The 22,341-nt window shown below is 41.0% G+C and overlaps 1 protein-coding gene across 5 annotated transcripts in view; it reads right to left on the bottom strand.

Annotated features, from left to right (window-relative positions):
* Positions 1-22,341, bottom strand: part of DLG2 (discs large MAGUK scaffold protein 2) — a 994,479-nt gene that overhangs the window by 920,715 nt on the left and 51,423 nt on the right. Inside the window, exon 6 of one of the 5 annotated variants that reach the window (XR_010079973.1) lies at positions 13,795-14,621. The exons of 1 other annotated variant lie outside the window; for it this stretch is intronic. The gene's annotated coding sequence lies outside the window, so the exon portion shown is untranslated. Of the gene's footprint in view, positions 1-13,794; positions 14,647-22,341 lie in introns of those variants that run through there. 3 more of the 5 variants (XR_010079974.1, XR_010079976.1, XR_010079975.1) reach the window with 3 other exon arrangements.

The raw sequence follows: 22,341 nt of genomic DNA, 5'->3' as shown, positions 1-22,341 counted from the left end.
TCCTCAAGTGATGCTCTACTGTTCTTTGTGGGTTGGGTATCAGTGAAGAATACTATTTTCTGAATAATACAAAGGTCCCTGCATAGCTATCAGACATTAATGACCTTTGCTTACCAAGCTCAACTGCATCTCAGCCCCTGAGCTGCACTGAAAGGCCATGTGGTCTTATTAAACTCCCTGTAAAAACTGCAATCAAAGAAGGCATCATAGTCTCCATAGTAACAACTGAAAAAGCTCTCCATAGATATCACAAATAAAATAAACCACTCTTGAATTGTGGGTGCAGCCCAGAGCCTTCCCTCATGCTCCCCATAGCCCAGGATCCCCTTTCAGCCCAGCTTGGGTCCACCAGTCCCTTCCCAAGTGATGCCACAGGATACTGGACTCCAGCTTCACCCCAGTGGCAAAGCCAAGGAGATGAAAACATGTGCAGTGGTGCTAAACAGACACTGAGTCTTGTAGTGCTTCTGCAGGAAACAGAAACACCACGGATGAAAAGCATCAGTCAGGGAAAGCAGAGCCCTGAATGGCATCAGCAGGTCTTCACACTCCTGTGTTTCTGAGGAGGCAGGTGGGGAAGAGGCACAGCTCTCATCAGGGCAAAGACAGCAGCAGCAGTGAACGGATCTGCTGTCCTGCTTGTTTATTCTGGAAGGAGAAGACTGGTCACATCCTAAGGAAAACCAGGGGATCTCTGTGGGCTTAGTATGACCTGGAGAGAGAGAGCACAACAGAGAGAGGGAAGGATTGCTCCCTGTAGCAACAGAAGAGGAGCCATGTCAGGCACAACTCAGAAAGGGACCTGAACATGACCAGAGAGCACGGAGGACAGAAGGCAGGTAGCTCTGCCAGGAGGACACTCTCATCCTCTAGGTCCTCTTTCAAACCAGGTTTCCTCTGGGAAACTCAGGAGATGTTGATCTGTATTTATGTAAGGAACCATGAGTGAGTCACACCTGGAAGATGTTTAGGGGCTAAATAATGCATTTGTTGCTCACCAACAGAGATGTCTTGCTTGGACATATCTGCTTGAAGCTCTGTGCTGCTGGGACAGACTTGCTCTGGCACCTGAGTTACCCTGGGCATCTCTGCATGTTCCTGATGATGCTGAAATGTGCCCATGGCAGGCATTCACCACTTCCCCCTTAGAGCTACTTCACGTCTCTGTCTTGAACTCAGGTTTTTCTTGACTGTGTGCTCCTTGATCCTTTTTACCCTGTATACACACACCTATTCTGCCACCTTAAATGCACTTCTTCCTCCTCGCTTTTTACTGCCTTCAGATTTTGTAGAATGTTATCCTTTCTAACTCAAATCACTACCAAGTCACATAAAATCTTCCTTGCATATATCTAAAAATATTCTCTCCAGTCCTTTATTCTCTATTGACACATTTCTCCAATTCATCCACGTCAGTCTGGCATGGATATGCCAGAACCAGCAATACTGCTCCACCTGTGCTGTGTACAGCTGGATCATCACCTCCCCAGAAGATAATGCTTCTGCCTCTGTGTGTAGCCCCAAAATCATACTCTTCTGTGCCAATATAAGCCCACTAAATGGTCCCCCACTGCTTTCTCTAGGGTTTGGGTTTTTTTTATTTTTAGTGCTCTGTAAGTGTATCTCTCTTGCAGAACAGCTTTGATTATTTTTCTCAGATGTAAGAAACTGAATTTTTCAAGCTGGAACTTTTCTTTTACTATTATTCTATATTTCTAACCTTTAACATCCTTTCTACCACTTTTATCCTTGTTAATCTTCCCAGCTCCTTGCAAGGCAACATCCTCTGCTCACTTAGGGATACCGTATACCTTGAGCAGAAAGCAATCCCAGGAACACACTGTGACTTCAGCTGACAATTTGTTCCCTCCTGAGAGGTATCTGTTAGCATCTACAGATGCATGGAAAATTATTTTTCCCCCCGTGCTTTCTCCTTGCTTCTGCTTGGCATGGTGCATAGAAACAGCAGGCTAAGGCTGGGGGTCCCTCTTCTACCCCTTCCTCCCACAACTGCTAGCCCATCTGTGTGAAGGAAACAGAGCTGCCCCAGAGAAGAGAATCACACAGAATTTCCAACCCAGGTTTGGGTTGTAAAGGACCTCTGGCCATCACCTCAGCATCACTATTAAAGCAGGTTCAGCTAGAACAGGCTGAACAGGATCACATCCAGGGGTTTGGAACATCTCCATGGAAAGAGACTCCACAACCTCTCTGGGCAACCTATTCCAGTGTTCTGTCACCCTCAAGGTAAAGAAGCTTTCCCCCATATTCAGATGGATATTCATGGGTTTCAGTTTCCGACTGCTGTCCCTTGTCCTGTTGCTGGACACCCCTGACAAGAGTCTGGCCCCATCCTCTTGACAATCACCCCTAAGATATTTACATGCTTTTTCAAGATTCCTTCTTGTCCTCCTCCTAACTACAGGTGCTCACTCACATCATCTTCATGGGAGAAGAGATGATCTTGCCCCTCTTGTGCTGCATACTGTTCCTTATAGCTCATCAGGGAAGCGACTCCACAAAAATTAAACACAAATTTCAGCAGCCTCTCTTATCTCTCTCTGTGACTCCTTCCCATTTATTATTTCTTCCTTTGTTTATTACCTTCCTTGGTGGTCTCAGGCAGTGTAAAAGTACTCTCAAACAAAAAAAAAACCCAAACCCTCCTAAACTTGTTTTTTGCAATTCAGTGAATCAAAAGCTCTCCTTTGTGAGACAGTTTTTCCTGGAAATACAATTTCTACCCAACCTCCCACTGGAGCTAACAAGGGTTCAGATGTTTTCTAATCTTTCTCTGTCTCTAACTCCCAGCAGCCCTGATGGTCAGACAGGCTGGATGCACTGATTTCAAGTGCTATTCATATGTTTTCATTCTCTTGCTCTGTATGTTCCCTAGCCAGGGAACAGATTTTTCTTACTGGCTGCTCTCAGGATGGATCAGGCAGCAGTTGGTACTCAGAGCAATATAAATACAGATGTGGACAGGAAAAGTTATAGAGTTCAAATCTTTCAAGTACAACATTGATTTAAAGTAACAGGTACTAAATGTTTATCTCTACTTTTTAAATCTCACCTCATTCTTGAGTGGAAGCAGATGACCATCCCACCCTACAGCTGAGGAGAACACACAGAAGCACAAGACATATCGAAGTTCTCATTTAAAATGTCCCCTTTCACTTGTCCCCAGAAGGTGTCAGGTATTTTTGAATTTTCCCCAGAGGGATTAATATTTTTCCTGTAGCTAATTACTGTTGGTACCAAATGTAAGAGTCCTTCAAATCTGATGTGAAAGGCTATAGAGGTTTTCTAATCTATGGTTTCTGTAGAAGCAGAGGGAGATCCCAGCTTCCAAAATTAGCCCAAGGCATTTAAGGGGATCTTATGAGAGGGGCTGCATGCAAATGTGTCTTTGCATGTGCCACTGACACTGTTCTTAAAATTATATTCACAATCTTCAAGTTTGGAAAAGACATTTAAGATCATCAAGTTCAACAGTCAGATTAGCACCACCACCATGTTCACCATCACACCAAGTCTTCAAGTTCAACATCCACACAGGTTTGGAACACTTCCAAAGAGGGTGATCCACCACTTCTCTGGACAGTCTGTTCCAATGTTTTACAACCCATTCCATGAAAAAAGAAAATCATACTATTAAAATTAAACCTCCCCTGGCACAACTTGAGGCCATTTCCCTTCAACTTGTCACTTCTACTGGAGAGAAGAGACCAACACCTACCTCACTACAATCTCCTTTCTCAGAATTGTGGACAGCAATTAGGCCCCCCTTTTCCCAGGATAAACACCTGCAGCTCCTTCAGCTGCTTCTTGTCAGACTTGTGCTCCAGACACTTCCCCAGCTCCACTACCCTTCTCTGGGGTCCTGCTTCCAGGCCGGATCAGTGGGAAGGGGCATGGCTAGGACATTACGTGTTTTGGTACCACTTTGTGTCATTGTCAGAGGAGGCAAAAGGGTCTCCCTCTCTGGCTTCTGGGATGGAGGGTGTCCCTCTTTGGTGGAACAAAGTCTTGGCAGGGTGGAGAACCTGTCAGCCATTGTTCACTGTCTTAGGGTCACGCTGTGTGGAGTTGGGCTTAGTCAGCATTTGGCATGGAAATCACCCTCTTTTTAGCCACTTTTGTTATGAGTATTGCTGCTGTTACTGTTTGTTTTCTTTTGTTATTGCTGTTTCCAGTAAATTGTTCTTATCTCAACCTGTTGTCTCTGCCTTTTGTGTCTCCCACTGGAGCAGGGAGGGGAGCAGTTTGTGGTTTTCTTTTAGTGGGAGTACTAAATTGGTAAATACCATTCCTAAACCATGGCATCTGGAAATGTTCCAGCACCTCCATGTCCTTCTTGTAGTGAGGGGCCCAAAACTGAACACAGGATTGGAGGTGTGGCCTCACCAGTGCTGAGTACAGGGGACAATCCCTGCCCTGGCCACACCATGGCTGATCCAGGACAGGATGCCTTTGGTGTTCCTGGGCACACACTGGCTCGTGTTTAGCTGCTCTACACCAGCACTCCCAGATACTTTTACCCTGGGCAGCTTTTCAGATACTGTGTCCCCAGCCTCTAGCCCTGCCTGGGGTTGTTGTGACCCAAGTGCAGGACTCATGACTGAATTTACATTTCCTGCCCTCCAACAGATCTACAATCCCACACAACTTGGTGCCACCACCAAACTTCCTGAATGTACCCTCAATGAGTGATGAGAAAGAACTCCATTTCTTGATTACAAAAAAAAGTACATGTCCACTGCAATGCTGGGAAGCACCCTTGCCAATGAAGGGGTGAAGAAGAGTTGGAGCAAAGTCTGAAGAAGTTGAGGAAGGGAAGGAAAGAAAAGGCTGAAGTCAAGAAATGTGCTTGGGCAACCATACCTCACTGAGCAAATATCTCTGAGCACTGCAGGCTCAGACCTTGTAACCCTACGTGCTTCTTCCTCTGCATTTCATGCATTTCTGGCTCCTTTTTCCAGACACAAAGCTGCTCTGAAATGAGAGTTAACAGCGTAAGACTTCTTGAAGGGCTACAGACCTAAAGAGAAATTGCAACTACTTCTGCAGACAAACATGATGGATGAATGCAGCTAGCATGAGGTCTTTGGAACAGCCTTTCCCACCCCTTGGGATAAAGAGAATGTAAATAGTCAGTGAAACCCTCTGGTGTCAGGCAAATGAGGATAATAAGTATGCTAGTAGTGCCCTAAGAAAGCCGCATAACATAAAATATACCTTTTTCATGACAGTTATGGGAAGAAGCAAAATATATATACTTTGTACACATATTTATCTATACAAAATACCAGATGCTACTTTAATTGTTAGCTTTTATAATAAATGTAATTTATGAAAAAGATGTAATCTTCAAGAAGGGAAGGTTAATGAAATCTGCCAGCATCACTTGGAAAGTGGATGCAAAGAGAGAGAACAGCACCCATTTATCTCTTTTTCCTGATGTCATGAAGGAAAAGATTAACAGAAGGTAAAAGTAAAAGCTACAAGGTCAGGTTTGATTGCTTATTTGTTGCTGCATTAGATCTGATATGCCCAATGCAAACCAATGAACCTTAACACCAGGGCTGGACAGCAATAAAAGATCTGCACTCCAAAAGAAGGAGACAGAGAACAGAAATAATTCGGATGGAGATCACGAGTCAGGGCAGGGCTTGTTTTACCAGGTGTAGACACCTACAATGTGGTGTGTCCAGGAGAGGCACTCCAGGGCTTGTTTTACCAGGTGTAGACACCTACAATGTGGTGTGTCCAGGAGAGGCACTCCAAAGGCACAACTGCTCTTATTCTGAAGTCTGCATCTGAAACGTCTTTTTCCACAATGACAATAAAAATTGTTCCTCCTGAATGTGTTGATCTTTACTGCAGGAGTCTAAAATTGGTCAGAATTAATATAGATTCCCTATAATTCAATGACAGCACAGGGACCCATTAGCAGAGCAGGGAATTTGCCCTTGGATCATTCAGGACTGGTCAGAGTTTTACCATCTTGTGAGTAGCAGCCAGTTATGGGGCAGGGCTAAGGAACCATAGTCATGAGGCGGGGAGCTGCCAGGGATGGGAACTCGAGAACCAAGCAGGAGACTTCTTCCAGCCCTGTACCAGTATTAGCCACTGAGAGCAGAGAGAAGGGAAGAGAGAATACTCACCCAAAGCTGTCTTTCAGCTGTGGGCTACAGCACATTTAAGCAGGCAAAGTGTGATCTGCATCATTAAATCCTGAGAACTTCTCAGGTACTCTAAGATAGGAGGGACAGTCCTTTGGACACCCTGAATATAACCAAAGGTACTGCAGTGCCCTCACATAAATCACTGTTACTCTTTTCTCTAGAACACTGTGTGCACCTCTGATCACTCAGTCGTGAGAAGAACATGGCAGAACTATAGAAGGGAATATTCAAAGAAGGGCAGCAAGGTTGGTGAGGATGAAAATATTTGGACTGTGCATGTCTGTGAGGAAAAAAAACCCAAGAAAACACATACAGAAATACATAAGATAATGACTGAGATGGAGAAGAAGTATTGGGTCACTCTGTCCACCTAAATTCATACAAAATGCCTGAGATAGATGATTGTTGGAGAGCCAGCTTGTGGAAACAAGGATTAGTGGTTCCTCAAGGACATCCCTTCTCTCTCCTCCTTTCCCTGCCCCTTCCTTCCTCCCTTTTCAGGGTACCAGACCACCTGCCTGCACAGCTATCCAGGCTGAATTGCCAACGGGAGAGGGGACTGGAACATGGTTTGGGTTTGTGCAGGCCCCCAACCCAACAACAGCATATGTTATGGTGGCTGAATCAGTCATGATGTCCCATTTCAGCTTCTCAGAGTGCTGCCGGTATTTTTAGCCAATATAAAATCCCTAAATTGGCTGGTTCACAAAAAAAGAAACAGACTTGAGAACATCTACACCTTTCTCCTAGCAGACTGTGAAAAGACAGAACTTCCTGTTTGACTCCAAAATGGAAATATCGCACAGAGGAAGCAACACTGCAACTTCACAGTTCCAGGGAAGGGAACCCTCTGCCACTGGTCCAGTCCTACAAGGCAAAGCTGAAGGCACTAAGGACAGCACTCATACGTGTTTTGTTTGTTCATGTTTTTGCCAGTTCCCTGATTCCTCTGGGAACTTCACGGAAATTAAAGCTATTTTCTTTTGTGGACACAGCCATGATCAGATTCTTGTGACTCACATGAGCCTCTCACAGGTTCAGCCAATGGAACTGGAAGTGGGTACTTCCACAATGGAGGAAAAATTATCTTAATAGGGCAGAAATGTACTGTAAAACTCACTGCTACAAGACACTGCTGAGATCTAGATCTTGGCTTGGAAAAACAAAGCAGAAGATTCTTGTTTAAAACAATTCCCCCAGGATTGTTATTTGTTTGATTTTTCAGTACAGGACTGAACTGCACAGGACATTGCACTGATTCAGCATGGCAGCTCTTGTAATCCTGTATAAGACAATATTGGCAATAATACAAATACAATTCTTGGGCATAAGTGCATCATCATTAGATCAGCAGGATGCATTTTGGTTTCCAAGAACAAGTTTACTCAGCAATCTGTGTTCTTACTGAAGAATACATAATCATCCCGGTATCTCATAAATTACATCACTCTTGCACCCGAGTCATTAACACAGAATAAGAAAAATAATGTAAACATTATTTTAAATTAAATAGGAAATTAAAAATTAGAAAACTTTTTACAAAGTTCTTGTTCACAGGATTCTGAAAAGATGTTTTAATAGAACAGTAGATAGTAGGGAACATTTCCCATCATTCCTGATTTCATATTTGCTTTGCTTTTCTCTTCCATTTTGTCTTATTACTCTTAACTCCATGCAAATGGTTTTACTTCCCAAATTTATTTTTTCTCAGTTAACTTATTTCAAGAATTGTTGCTATATTAACCACTACACTTCCAGCCATCTGTGGTTTCTCTCTTCTGGGAGATAAACTGATCCTCTTTATTTGTAATAGCTTATGATTAGTAATTCAATTCTTCTGAGGAAAGTCTAAGTTACTTTGTATGTGACAGCCATTTATTTTATGAACAGCAGGACTACAGACTAAAAACACTAAAATGATCCTGTTTGAAATACCTGAAGTGCTCAATCCCACAGAGGCTCACTGATATTAATGTATCCCCAGCTGGGAAGAAAATTATGGGATGATTTTATGCTGCATCCCATATATTATAACAAAGATTTCCTGAACAAACATACTCAGAGCCTGGTGCCATAAACCCACAAGAACTAAAGAGAGCAGAAATTGAAGAAACTGAAATTGTGATGTTTTAACAGGACAACAAAAACAAGCAGAAGGCCAACTTAATGTGGATGGACATTCTAAATCATTATCCAATTCTCAGCAAGTCCATTGATTTGTGTGGAAGAATAAAACATAAAACTAGCTAAAACTAAAGTGTGCAGAGTTCAGGGATCTTCAATCAGAGGAAACTGAAATCTTCTCTGAAATAATTCCGTGCGTAAACCAACAGAAGATTTGGACTCTTTCTTCTGCAAAATAACCCCTCCAGCTGTGTAACTGAAAGTACACAATTGTTATTTTTATGTCGTGTTGGGTATTCCACTGGCAAAGCAGCAGCCATGGGTAGATTAACTCTCACAGGTAGGGCAGACTACCCAGGTTTGCTAGAACCACTGACTGTCATGGAAAGGCCTCACTGAGAGGCACTAGAAGAGCTTATTCTATTTAAATAGTCATTCCTCTAACACTGTTTTTTCTTTGGCAAGGTCCCTGGTGACAGTAAGGTCATGTTAACAAATTCTAATTTACCAAAGGCACAAGAAAAATAATGTCTGGAAGGTGTAACTGGGCAATTTCAAATCAGAAATAACTCATACCTTTTACCCAGGAAAGTAATTAACCAAGGCATTAATGACAGAGACTACTCTAAAATTTGCTGTTTTCTACCTTGATGTATTGAAGCCAAGACTTGAATGCCTTTTTGGCAAAGATTCTTTATCCAAACATAAACACTGCTGGGCTTGGTAAAGGGTACTGCATAAAGTGCAATTGCTTGTGATGTACGGGCCATCAGGCCAGATGAGCTAATGGTCCCTTGTGGCACTCTGCTTTATAAATCTATTAACTACAATTTGGGATTCATAGAGTAGTGGGCCAGAGGAACAACTGTGATTGAGGTTGTACAACCGGTTCCCGCGGACTCTATTGTGTTCCTTTTGAAATTGTTGGCAAAAATCCCATGGTATGAGCAACACTTGCCACCAATCACAGAGGGAAAAGGATTTTATAAATGAGAGTGAGAAGGCTGAAGGGGTGAAACAAGATTTGTTGGTCATTACATGTATAAAAACTTAGGAATTTATTTCTTTCTTAGCATTTAGAGAATTCAGTCTCAGTGGCAATTGCCCTGACAGAAACAGAGACCTTCACACCAACCTGCTGTGAAATAACAAGAAATATACTAATCACTGCATAAGCCTGAGCTTTGACAAATTTAAACCCACTTTTCATTTTCTGTTCCATTTCTAACAAAACCAAATAACATGAAGTTTAACACGTCTCGTGTGTACCTTACAGAACATTTTATTTTGAAAGTTTAACCTAATCAAAGGGAAATCACTCTCAGGAAGCAGAACTGCATCACTGACCCATCAATTACCCTCACTTTAAAATACATATTTTTAAAATGACCTACCATCTCCTTTAATGCCAACTCTCAGAAAGATTTTGCCTATGAACTTCAATTTTCCTTTAGTGCTTAAAATGCAGCAGACATAAAGAAACAGCCCACAGGCTTGTTCACCTGCAAAAACCCTGAACAAAATTAGACTTTGTTATAGACAGAGACATTAATAGAGCAAAATCCAGGTCCTAGATGTTTGGAGCTCTCATGTGAGTATCACCATCCATCAGGGAATACCACTTCAAAAATGATGACTGTGTGTTCCCCTTGCTGACCCACCTCTACCAGTGCCATGAACAATGGCAGCTCTACCACTGATCCCCTGTTATGTTCCCAAAGTCTGTTTCATGCCCCGGGTACTTCAAAAATTGGTGCATATCCCTCTTCTAGATGGCCAAGAAAAGCAGATAACAGATCTCAACAAGGTGGACAAGAGGCCCCACACGGAAATAGAAGAAATAAAGATGGCTGGGAAACACACGAGAGGAAACCAATTGGCAGAGGTGGGAGAGCATCTAGGGAGGAGAGCAAAGCACCCTCAGCTTGGTTCAAAAATGGGTGTTAATACTGATGGATACTTCTCGTTGCAGTAGTTGAATGGAGCAGCTCCTTTGGGGGTTCCCCATGTTATAACCCACGAACACACAGTGCTGTGGGCACAGAGCTATCCAGACCTGGCCTCCTTCAGAGGTGTACAGCAATCAACAGCTCCGGCTGCCATCCCACCTTTTTACCACTTTTTCCTCTCCAGCAATGTTTGATCTCCACTGCATTCCCAAACTGCTGACAGAGAAAGAAGCTGTAATTACCAAAGTGCTGACAAGCCATTATAATTAGACTGCAGTAGCATAGACAATATGGAGAAGCATAGAGTTTCTATTTCCCTGGAAAGGAGAAATGGTGGGGTGGAGGGGAATTATTGTCAACCTTTTGTCTCTACCCAGCCACCAGATTTTAGTGATTGTAGACACCTTGCCCCACTCCTGGCAATATTTAAACCAGGTTGGATGGGGCTCTGAGCAACCTAGTCTATGGCAGGAAGGTTGGGACAAGATGATCTTTAAGGTTCCTTCCAACACAAAACATTCTGTGATTCTATGATCTTCAACGCATCAACACTTAGATCAGATCTAGAAAAAAATTAATCAACAGGAGGGAAATGTGGGTGTGGGAGAGAGAGGAGGAAATGACTGACAAATACAGGCAGATGACAAATAAGTGCCCTTCAATCCAACAAGACAACTCATTCTTCCTGAAAGTAACCCTGTATGCCACAGCCTTTCCTACCAAATTCCTGGCTCCCTTCTCTAAAGAAAGGAAAGATTTATCCCAAGCTCTGAGTTTTAATTCACCCATAACTATCTAGCCCTGTAATAATACAGTACCATTATTATTAGCAACAGTCCTTTAGATTTGTCTTGAGATTTCCAAAGCCTCAGGACAAAGCTTTGTCTCTTTTGCCACCTGAACTTTTCTTGGCTTGCCTGCAGCTTTACTTTAATTTGGTTTAGCTGACATAGCAATTTAATTGGCCAGGTTGCCCATGGCTGATTTGTTTTACTTAGGTTTGTCTTTATGTGGTACAGCTATAGTTTTGAAGAGAGAGAACAAACAAACAAGTAAATAGTCTATCTGGAATGAGATATTTATGGCTCTAATGCAGGGATAGACTTACACAAACCTGGAACAACAGAGACTTTCAGAGAAGAAGACACAGGACATAGCATACAAGATTACAGTCAGGGGGTGGTAATAAATGGGGCACAGCCTGGCACTGGAGACTTCATCACCATAAATAACTCATTCGTGGTCAATTCAAGGAAATACTGGACAAACATGGGTTGATAAAAAACAAAGGAACAACATCTAACATACAAAAAAGAACATCAATTATAGAGTACTTGGATGCAACCTGGAGCTCCAGGCTAATGAAGAATGAGCAAAGGTGTGTTAGAAAACATAAAAACACCACAAGTAGACCCTAAGAGGAGTAAGAAGGAACCATTAACACAAACATCATATTCCTACCAACAAACCATTCCAGATGCTAATGATTGGTCATAAAATCCAGCACTCCTCAGCACCACATCCAGAGGGAAACCACTAACCCTAGGGCCCATGGAAGAGTGAGCACAACACCAGGAAAAGGAGCAGAAACTAAAAAGTGTGAGCATAACTATTGGAACTGATTATTTTTTACAAAACAATTACATCCAGCCTAATAGTGATTGGACTTTTATGATTTCAGTTCTACTAGCAATGCCTTTACTTACATTCATCATGTGCTTGCTTCTGGCCATTACACAAGATTTTGAGCATAGTGACCCCAACATTAAATACTGCCCCTCCAGTCCCTTCCTTTGGGAGGAAGCAGGTATTAGGAATCTGCATCATCTATTACAGAGGCCCATTGAAGCTAAAGGATTGAGGCTACCTAATTGGTGGTCAGGGTCATCTGAGGTATCCTTACTGTTATGAGGAGAAGATTTAAGACTGGCTAGATTAGTCACATTAATTATTTTAACATTAGTACTCAGTTACAAATGGCTTTTGCCTTTTATGATTATGATATATCCCTTCACACTAAGAATCCTGACCAGAAAGGATTAATGGAACATCTCTGTACAAAGAAAAGCAAGGTATCCATCTCATTTTCCCAACCCCGACAGAGGCTATTTTTTCCAAGCCCCCACAAGGATTCAGACTGGTTCATCAGGTCCAAGGACCACAGTAACAAGGAGAGAAGTCTCACTTCATTGCCTCCACTCTGAAGTTATCAGGATTTCTATACATTCAGCATGGGATTAGAGACTAATAAAGGCAGAAACCATCTTTATGATTAGGGGTATTGACTGTGCTTGTCTAATTGCATTGCTACAAATTCAAGATAGTCCATTATAGCATCTCTGTGGAAATTACTGTACAAGTTAAAATACAGATAATTCATTTCTGTACATTACCATTATGTACACTTTCATTTGGGGGGCAAGACAGAAGGTTAAAAACATACATTTTTTAAAAATAGTCTCCTCTTCCTCTAAAGAACCAGCCCCAAAGCCTAGCTCTTATACAGATATTACAGTGCCGTAAAAATTAACAGAAATACTGTTGCTCCTATTTAACCAAAGCTTTTTACATTTCTAAATTCTGTCCTTCCTTCACTGCCATAAATAAAGCAGTTGCTATGGCACAATGTGAAACCAAAGAGCTCTTTCTCTAGGCCACGGAGAACAGCCCACCTCACCAAGAGTAGCAGCTTGTCTTTCAAAGCTGAGTGAAAATAAAGGGAGTTTCACTTCAAGCTTTGAATTCCCCTGTGAAAAGCTGAATAGAAATACATGGAATGCATATAATCTACCACTGGCTGGCAAAGATGCAAAAGGATTTTTTCTAGGCCTGTAGGTTATTAAGACAACCCACTCATAAAAACTTCTATCAGTAAATGAGTCACTAAATCTCAACCAGGAGATGAATAACCATTTTAGGGAAGTAATTGTGACCTCAAGAGGCTCTTTCTTACTTTGCAGCACAGATGAACTGGGAATTGGAAGAAACAGTACTACCACCTTCAGCAGAAAAACCTCCAAGCAGTGCACAAACATGAGAGGCTGACGTCCCACAGTGCAATCGTTAGACGAAATTCTCCCCCTATGGCATGCTGGAAAATCTCACACAACAGGCACATGCCCTGCTGAGGGCTCAAAATAAGTCAGCAAGGGCTCTGGGAACTGACCTAGGAATTACAGGTTCCTGCTCCAGCCACTACAATACCAGCAACAAAGAAACATGAAAGTTTCAGAATTACCCTGTGGACACAAATATCGCTATATTTGTGCAGGGCGCTTTTCCTGCTAGTATGAGCATGAAGCCACGTGTGTAATCCCCACACACAGAACCCCCTACCTTTCAGTCAGGACTTTGCACCTGGAAAAGCTTCAATATGTGCAAATAAGCTCAAAGCATCCATCCATCCACAGTGCGAGGCACTTCCTCAGGCTGTGACTGAAGGTATTCTTCTTTCAGGAGAAACACTTCCACTGTCTGTCAGACAATAATTAATGCACAAAAGTGATACTTTTTTTTTTTAAGAAATTTTAATAATAACTGTTCAACTTTTTAAAATTACATTTGAAATCAAACATCATTAATTTTTTACAAACTCTTGGAGATCAGTGTTTTAACAACATACAGTATTTCTTAATTTACAATGGAACAGCCTATAGATAGAACTGTGACTTGCAGTACTGTGTATTTGAGACTGCAAGTTCATAAAACTACAAACAGAATTATTTCTTCAATAAAGTAGAAAATCATAAATTGCATGGAACATTAGACTCCTGTCTACAGGAGTGCCACTACACCAGTCCCTTAAAAGTGAGGAATGTGGCTGCTACATCTTCACAGCAATTCATGGGCAACACTGTCTCAAATTTTCACTCCAAAAGAAATATGCAGCTTAAAATAATTTAGGACTGGGAAAGCTGGTACACATGCCGAACAATTCCCTAAAAAATGTGGCCTACTAAGAGAATAGAGATGACTTAGGGAAGTTAGAACTGACTTCTAGAATGACGTCCACATGGTACTCTGTCACAGGTCAGCTGCATCGTATCAATATCTGCTTCTATACAGCTCCATGATTCATATGAATAATGTCCCAGAAGACTTTCTCTCACTTCATGATGTGTTTTCCCTGCTGGTGATGCTTTTAAATTATATTTCAGGACCTTATCCAAGAGCCCACAAGGTTTTTCCTTGAGTGGCAGACATTCAGGGACAGAGGTATACAAGCTGATCTTCATGTCCACATTCCTTACAGCAGAAGTATTGAGTTTTCCTGGATGTCAAAAAGTGCCACAGTGCAAGTGATGCAGCTGCAGTGGTCAATAAAGGTCCTAGGGTGCAGGCTGATGGCTGAAGTTGAACTCTGAAAAATACCAGAGTAGAAGAACCTGTCAAAGAATGAATATGGTAAGGTCATTCAAAATTAGGCATACTATTTTATTATCTATGTAAATAAAGTCATTCGTTAGGATTCAACACACTAAAAATACTAAATAGGGACCATGCACATTCTGTACTTATTCCTGGCCACTAAACTTCACAAGGTACTAAGATGATCATGTCTGGTCCTATTGTGACCCTCTATTATCTTATTAGCTGCAATAGGATTTAATCATTCCTTTTTCAAACAGTTGTCTTGACTTGGGCAGCCAAACAATATGAAATGTTTCCTAATTATTCCTCCTTTTTTTTTTACTTTCTTTAATATGGGTTGGAAACACCACAGCCAGATTCTTACATCCCACCTTCCCAAGAAACCTAGATCTACATGAACTTGGGACGGCTGTCTCTGGAAAAAAAGTAAAATTATGTGATACTTTGTAACAGCCCAATTGGGAATAAAACTATGGCAGTGCACATGAGAAAGAGAAGTGGGAACATAGTATTTCTTCCTGAAAAATGAAGGGGTAAAAGTCTGAGTTTGCTTCAAAGATGACTTTGTAAATTATGAACCAGTAATCCCTCCCTACTGGCCACATCCAAAATCACACAAAATAGGAAACGTGACTAAGCGAAACAATTTCATACTTAAATAGATGAATAATGTTCATTTTCATTGAATGAAACTTTTTCCATTTTTAACCAGCTCTTATGAGAAGCAGATCTTTCTCCCTCCTTTTTAGGCCTCCAGCAATCATTTGGAAAGCCATATCAAATTTTCTGCATATTCTCCTTTAACCAGTAGATCTTGAAATCAGTGGCATCAGCAGAACAGAGAGCACACCCTTACTTTTTGTTGTTGACTGTGAAAGTTCTTCCCATTTAAAGTATTTATTTCTTATCCTCACTTAAAGAGCAAGGTTTCTAGAGTTACTTCCAAGCCCATGGTCCCAAGAAAGCCCATCTGGCAACCTCAGGAATGGGATTGAGCCCTGTGAAGCTCCTGCAAGGCTGTGAAAGAAAAGGATGGCAGCCATCCACTTTCTCTCATTCTACTTGCATCTTTCCTTTAATGGAGGAGATGAATTACAATTTCATCTTTGCCTCCTAAATGAAGTTTGGTTTTAAAGTCAGCCAGCTGAGGCATTGGCATGGCACTTGTGCCATGGGAAAAAGGTATTTCTGCCCTAAGAAAGGCAAGTAAATTGATAGAGGAAGGAACACATATTGTCTCTCTCCACTTGTAAGAATTCAAGTCTCAGTGCTCTGAGACAGAGTGTATTTGACCCCAGATGAATGAAAGTTCTGTACAATGTAGTTTCACACACCTGCAGCCAACCCATCCTGCACACTCCACGCCTGCTTTGTGGACCCTGACAAATCTTAGGAAGGTGGAGAAGATTGGGTGACACCAACACGGCTGCCTTTTGGAAAAAAGGTCAAACCAATCTGTTGGAAAATACCCCTTTTTTCCTAGGACTACAAACCACACACACAACATACACAACCATCCTACTCCAGAACAACTTTTCCAAGAAGAGCTTCCCACAAAACCATAAAAACAACCAGAGACCTCTGCTGCTCCTGTAGGAGCAAACAAAAAGAGTTTTACAATAACATCATTAACGCTCTGTTACTGACAAATTGATCAGCACTGAGCACCCTCAGGAATGCCATTGACATAATCAATGTCAATGATCAAATAACCCAAGACAGCACCACAAATAAAATATCCAAGCTGCCAAATTCACACCACAGTACCTTACAGAACAAAGTATAACAAATTTAAGTCTGTGTGTTGAAAGGAAGCTTTTCACCCCTAAGAGTTTATCATTCTACTAAGAATGCCAAGAATTGAATTAAAGGTATAAAAGGTAATCAAACAGGTGAGACAAAGCAAGATTTTTTTCTTAGTCATACTACACTGAATAAAAAGTATTCTTGAGAAACAGCTCAAGATCAAGGACTAGCAACTCACAGAAAAGTAGGGGTTTCTTCAAGCAACCTTTTTTACTTCTCTTTCACACAGTAGTAGGGTGCCTAAAACACTCCACCTCATTTGCTCCCATCTCTGTTCCTCATTATCCAGCTGTTCTCACCCTGTGATACAAATGTACTTTCTCAGTACTCTAAGAATCCAGGACAAATTTACTACTAATTTCGTTTTGTCACAAAATATATCAGACAGTAAGTGGATTAAGTTTCCATATTCTACCTTACTGATGTCTCAGCATCTATTAACAGGAAAAGATTTGAAACAGCAGATCACTTTATAAGACAATTTCATCTTTGGTTTCTCTGCCTGCATTTGCCCAATTATTGCCAGTTCAGATTCAGTGGACATAAAACCACTAAAAATTACAAATCAGTTAGTAGAAAACCACTGTAAGGCAGTGTCTTTGATCAATGGTCATGAGATCATGACTTTTCTAAAGGTGCCTATGACAGTTAGGCCAATCACCCCTGAAGAAGTATATACCACTTTCTCTCTCCTCTTCAGTGAAATAGGAAGATTTAAATTTAGTTTGTAAACCCTATCACTGTTCTAGTAAGTGTTCAAGAGGTGTAGCGAGCTGCTGCATCATTAAGCAAATAACAAGAGACAAAATGAAAGAATATTGTTTCCTGGAGCAGATTTTTCTAATTCTATAAAGATTAATATTTCACAGATGTCACCCAAGTGGGATGTACTACTGCCTCTTGGAGAGTTGCACCTGAATTCCTGAAAACACTGATTTTTCTCATTTTGCATGGAGAAGGGGAAAAAGGAGACCCAGAGTTGACAGCTTTTACTGAATGAATGTAGAATAAAACCACCTAAGAGGTGGATTTTAAAACAAAGACCTAAGGGAAAAGTATAGTGTGAAATTTCTATCAGGAAACATCAAAGAAAGGAAAAGCAAGGGACACTGTAGGAAGAAAATAACCACAAGGCTTTATGTGTGCATAGTCTGGAGGATGAGAAACATCGAAAGAGTGATGCTTAGATATGTGGTACAGCCAACCACAAAATAATCTCACAGCTGTTTGTACTGAACTCTTACTGCAACCTGCTAAGAACAGGCAAAAAAAAGGGACACTGCAGGGCACAAATTAATAAGGGACCAAGGCAGAAAATGTATTTCCAATCTGCTTTCAGAAGGGGAGAAGGAAAAGATTAAAAGTTGCAAGAGTGAGAGAGGAATATAAAAAACATAAAACTTGAAATTTCTGACCTGTGAAGAGAGTGCAAATGCAAATACAATACAATGGCAACACCTTCTGAGCCATGCATGTATTGATAACCACGGCTCTAAACAGTACAGGTAAAAAATATAGCTTAGCCACAGAGCAAAAAATAATGCAGAGCTCAAGGGACTGAAAAAATTATGATTTCTTTTTATAATATTATATATATTCTCATTGTATTAGTCTGTATTACTCACTAAAGTAAAATATATTTTATTAATCACTGCCAAACTGGTAACTGTAATGAACAGGAGCCAACAGACATATTTGACATCAATTATTCTTTGTAAGTCATAAATAATGAAAGAAAACCAGGAATTCTTCCTGGGAAAAGCTGCTAATGCTCTATGTCTAAAACAGAGTGGGAACAGTGAAAGTGGGTTTGTAAGAAGGTTACACACATCCACTCTGAGTTTCTGTTTCCTGTTAGAACTAAGAAAATATTTAAGCTGTACTCACTGAACATAATTACAGACACTTTCAAAGATCTTTAAATATTTTACTACCTAATCTTCACAATATCTCTATTAAATAGATGATTCTTTGTACTCCCAGTTTACACAAGAGAAACATCTTCTATAGCTGATTTTGAAAAGTGGTTTTGTTTCTTTCATGAAATGCTGGAAACTGAAAAAACCCCACTGCACAGAGGCCTCTGCAGGTGCAGCTTTGTAGATGCAGACACAAATGAGAAGTTTTCTGCTCTTTGATTACTGCTGCCAGTCAAGCCAATATTCACTACAGGCTTCAAAATGTGGAGGCAATTAAGTAAAAGGACAAAACCATATCTGCAAATTTCAGCAGAGGCTCCTTCAAAGTTCAGCATGGAGAAGAAGGGCCCTGCTCACGACAGCACACCTGGCTATGCCAAGAGCAGACTTTGCTAGCTCTTGGCACTTCAGCTCCAGCTGAATCTATTGATGGATGCTGCTTTTCTGAGCCAAATTTCCAAGGCAGAGGGAATGAAAGGAAGCCAGCAGGCTTATTTTAAACTTGACATTTCAGCAGAGCAAATCTATAGAATAATTGGAAAGACTTGCAACAAGCATATAATATTTATCCATACATTTTGACCAAAGAATGGATGGTTGATCTAGCGCTATGTGGAGAAGCAAAAAGAATATAAAAACAGTACAGCTAGGTAAATGAACCTGGATGTTCCCAGGGCACTATTTTTAATAGAAGAGCTGAAAGATGTCACCTGTACCTTAATTAAATTTTTAAAAGTTCCCAAATCAAGAGCAGCTACCAGACAGTGAGAGAGAACAAAGAGAGCAAATGGGGTTTTTGCTTAATGTTATTGTATATTTTGCATGGGCATCTGATAAAAGAAGCTGAATCTTAAACAAGATAACACACAATCATGTTTGTTTTAATTAAAAGTAAAGAAATTTAAAAACTAGATCCAGAAGAAATAAAATGTAACATTATTTGTTTCATTTGAAGCCACTCCCTAGGACTAGGACAGGACTGTTGGGTGACACAGAAACAGAGCACACACATCACCCACGCAAAAGAGCCCCCCACCCTACTGCAATAATACCTCTAAAAGTGCAGTGCAGTGCAGACCTTGTGGCAATGGAAATGATTGTATTGATTTTACTGAGCAGGGCAGGCTCAGCATGACTTTTGAAACTTAAGATAAAAATTAGTCAACTGGAAAAAAGTAAAAGCCAGGCAGTAATACTCAGGTAATAATAATACTCACAGAATGAAGTAATACATGGTGAATACATAGCAATGCTGCATAAATGCTAGTGCAAGTCATTTAATGCATACAAAATTGCAGTTCTGCAAGTATTTGACAACAATGAAAATACAGGAGAGGAAATATTTGCCAGAGTTGTTAACAGCACTGCAGTTACAGAGGAAAAGATAAAACAAAGCCTGGCTATATGCTCCCTTCACAAAACAGCCAGGAAATTTAATTTTTAAAAGGGTACAGTGGATGAAACCATGAGGTAAGTTTGCCCAGGACCACTGTTCCAACATCTCTACTAGAAGGCTTTAAAAGAGGACTTACTCTGCTTAGGAAACTGTTTTGATGGGTGACCCACTTCTAGGCAATGAGAATTATTATGCCCCCACTCTTCATTCCCTACCTGGACTGCTGACTCACTGTACAGTGCTACAGAACCTGTGCACTGAGTGACAGACTCCATTATACCAAAATTCTCAGTGACTTGTCCCAGAGGTAGCAGTTTTCAAATACTTCATGCTCACCTGACCTAATCAGATAACATCCAGCATTTTTACCCTTAAAAATTAAAGCAGGCTTCTTGACTGGCTGGCTAATTTGAATTTAGAGCTGGTTTTCTTTGTTAGTGTCATTAAGTAGACAAATCACAACTATGAACCAAAAAAAGCTGGCCTGCTTTGTACTGATGCAAATGATGACTTGAGTTATGAGGTTAAACTGGGTCTGATATCTGCTTGGAACAAAGTGGAAGATTCTGTGATATTTGCTGTTATATATACAAGTGTGGAATTATATGTATGAAGAGATTTATGATCCTTGCTGCACCAGGAATCCTTGGGCAAGATTTCTGAAGGCACATAAATAAGCCAGCAATGTGGCTAGTGGGATTTACAAAACCACATGCAAACTGTAAGAACTCAAATTCCACCAAAAGTCAGTGTGTGCAAAAATATTTTAAAGATTCTAGGAGGTGCTCTCCTGCAGATACAAGTGCCTAAACACCTTTGTCATCTGCACTGAAGCCCCATGAGGCTGCTCTGAGACAACACATACCACACCATGATTTCTTGTAAGGCAAAAACACCTGGAAGCCGTAAATCTGTGAGATGTCAAATCTTTGGTCCACAAATCCACCCCAGTTAAGCTGAAATTACTGGCACCTAGGGACCTTTGTACTTTTGTACATCTGGCCTATGAATTTCATGCCAAAGTTCTTTGTCATAACAAAGTTTAATGAAGTTTTTAGTTCTCAGATGTGTGTGAAGGTAGGTAAGTTCATAACTGTAGATGGTGTGTCTGGTGTAGGGACCCTGTGTGGAATCCAGCCTGAACAAGGTTGAGCAGAGACACACCATAACTGCTTCCAGATGCTCGTGGGGTGGTGAGATGGTTTCTACACACTGAGGTAGAGAACACTGCCTGAGGGGACACAGGGCAATCACAGACGACACTTTTCAAATGAGAGACAGAATGGAAATGCTGATCTATTGCTTTGGCCCAGAGAGAACTTCATAAAGGACTTGGGTCTGTGCCTCACCCAAGTAACTGTAGCTTTTCCAGCATATTTAATCTGAGATTCTTATCCTCTGCTCTCTATGGGCTTTCAGCAAGGCAAACTAATGGGATTATGACAATTTCTGACTTTGGTCAAGCCTCATCACTGCTGATAGCTTATTACAGAGTGGAGTCTCACAAGCAGACAGTCTTCCCTGAAGTGGAATCACCTTTTCTGAACCTCTCTAGAGGCAATCAGCATCATGGAGGTACAAAAGTTCAGATTACTTCCAATGTAAATCTGATGTAACAGCAGGGCCTTTCAGGAGACATAGAAATAACAAACAATTACAGAATGCTCCAAGAAGCAATGGGAGATGCCTACTGCTAGCAGTCACTCTACTCCTAGCTAGAGGACCATTAGCATTCATGAAAGGCTGACTCAGAAAGAATAAAGCATCATATCCCAGATGTAAATGATGTTGGGCATCAAAATCTTTTTTACTGAACTTGTGTTTGGTTAACCCAATTACAACTTTGAAAACTGTTGGCTCGGCATAGTTTCTCCAGTTTAACAGGAACAGGGTCAGGGTCAAAGCTATATGCTCTGACAAGAGTGAGATATGAAAAACACTCCCTGTGACACGGCATAGAGACACAAATCTGTCTAACGCAATTTGAAGACAGGCACTGGCAGGCAGTAATGATCAGCTGGGAAACAGCTCTGTCTCAGGACACACACAAGATAGAAAGTGTGCAAAAGTCAACATAGGCTAAGTAGAACCATCTTTCTTGCACTAAAAGGCTTTAATTATTGAATACAATGGAAAACTCTGGCCATGCAAGGCATGCTGCGTGGTAGTTACGGGAAGCGCTGACATTTTAAATAGCAGCTTATAGTGTTCTCAGTTGCTTTTAGGAGAAACTAAACAGATTAATTAAATTTTCCCACATGCAAATTTCATCAGAGAGATTCAAGACCTCTCGAGGAAGATGCTGGCACAAGCTTTGTTGTATTTTGTTTCAGTCTGTGGTGAATGCACTGCGTGGCACAGGGAGAACGTGAGCACAATATATTACTGAAGGACATTTGAAGAGTGAGCCACTTTGACTTGCAACGTACAGAGGGATACATTCAGAATTATAAGTACAAGACTAATAGGTTCACTGAAGATAGGGATGGCTGAAGGGAAGAAAAAGCAATCACAGAAAGCAAAATTCAATAGCAGAGCAAAAGTCTTGTAACTCGTTTGAAAGGAGCTTTGCATCTCTGTGGAGCATG

The sequence above is a fragment of the Prinia subflava genome, chromosome 3, assembly GCF_021018805.1.
Source record: "Prinia subflava isolate CZ2003 ecotype Zambia chromosome 3, Cam_Psub_1.2, whole genome shotgun sequence".
In the NCBI taxonomy this organism is placed as follows: domain Eukaryota; kingdom Metazoa; phylum Chordata; class Aves; order Passeriformes; family Cisticolidae; genus Prinia; species Prinia subflava.
Note: the sequence above shows the minus strand (reverse complement) of the source record. Positions and strands in the feature narration are given on the sequence as shown.